Raw genomic sequence first — 1840 nt, 5'->3', positions numbered from 1 at the left:
CCTAAATATCAGTGTAGCGAGATTTTTGAATAAAAATAAATATAGTATTTTTTCACCACGAAGTGACAGAAAACGTAAGTGCCAGCAAGTGAAAGAGACATGTGAAAAATATACCAAAATACCAATATATCGATATTTTTGAATAAAAATAAATATCGTGATATCGCCACTATCGTTTGTCAGCAAACAATTATTTGAAATTTTTTACGTAACATGTTTGCGCATCATTTTTATGGTAAGTGTATTCATTTTTTTGTTTAAGCAACAAATGTTCACCATTTGGCGAAAAAATGTGGAACGTAATTTTTAAAATTCAAGTAAATTGGTAACGTCATTAATAATGGCATAATAAGCAAATCAAAAGGATTAAATCCGAAAAAAAGATAAAAAAAAGGGAAAAGTTGAAGGTAAAAATAAAAAACAATTGTATATTAAAATTGAAAATGTTTTTTTGTCCTTTTTGGAGCAAATTTTTTTAGGAGCAATAAAATAATAGGAAAATAGATAAACATTTAAAAAACGTTAAAAAATTGTAGAATTTTTTTCGCATTAAAACCAAAAAGCAAAGGCAAAAAAAAACAACCGAAGAAGGAAAAACAAAAACAAATTGATTTTCAAATATAAAGATACGCGCTATTATTATTATTCTTGTTTATTATTTATTATTATTATTCCTATTTCTAAACTTGTTATTCTTAATATTTCAAAAACTCATTATCATTATTTGAATTGGTTTTCCGTTTTGTTTTCCCACCACAAATATTTTGTTCAATTTTGTTGAAAATAATCTGGAAGGCAAACATGTCGTATAAGTATTTTCTATAAAAAAAATGTTTGTTTTGAATACGAAACTTTTATCATTTTTTATGGAAACATACATATATGTATGTTAATGTATATATAAAATATGACTAACTGACAAAGAAAATTTTTGTGTGCTGGTAAACTTTAGTAAAGTTAAATGTTTTGAACAAATATGGCTTGGGATTTATTCTTAACAAAGGACAATTTTAAAAATATTCCTATTTTGAGAATTCACATAGAAATCAAACTGAAAATGATTGATTTGTCGACGATCGGTATCGATCTATACAGCTGCGGCAACAAAAATAGCACCAATGTGTAGGCAATTCTTCTTTGTGCTACTAAATGGTCATTTTTTGCAATATTTTTATTCTGTTTGTAAGGGTAAGTAGGGTTACATATCTACTAACTAAAACAAAAGTGGTTACGCCCACAATGCGGACGGTTTTTAAAACTTCGATACATTTATCATAAAAGTAGCAAAATTATGCGGCAACAAAAATAGCACCACTTAAAGAAAAGGCTTAAAAAACTTAAAAATAACCGCGATTTGAAAATTTTTTTTGATTGAAATGTATGATTTTATACATCTTAAGGTAAAAAAAATATTGTTCTAAAGCTTGGGCTTCAACAACAACAACAACAACGACCGACCTGACGTCACTAGACACCAGAACCTCTCCTTGGCAAAATTGTTGTTTGACTCTTTCAAAATAGCTCCAGGGCAGAATTTTTTCTTCAGTTTTGCATTAAAAACATAGTTTTTTAACATTTCTGCAAAGATTTTCGATTTATTTTAGTTCTGGGGCTTAAAAGGTCCCCATTATACCATTTAGCTTAAGGGTTTTGATACTTTAGACGACTCTCTATCAGATTTTTTTTTGTTTATAATCGTGGTAAAGCTTCCAAAATAAAATAATTTTATATTACGAATATAATTGCATCATAATTTCTGAGCTATCAAAGTTTACATGTTGATCCTGTATGGGCTTACATTATGACATGGTACCATGGTACCATGGTACATTATTATAGT

The sequence above is a fragment of the Drosophila subpulchrella genome, chromosome 3L (genome assembly GCF_014743375.2).
Source record: "Drosophila subpulchrella strain 33 F10 #4 breed RU33 chromosome 3L, RU_Dsub_v1.1 Primary Assembly, whole genome shotgun sequence".
In the NCBI taxonomy this organism is placed as follows: domain Eukaryota; kingdom Metazoa; phylum Arthropoda; class Insecta; order Diptera; family Drosophilidae; genus Drosophila; species Drosophila subpulchrella.
This window is presented reverse-complemented; position numbering follows the sequence as displayed.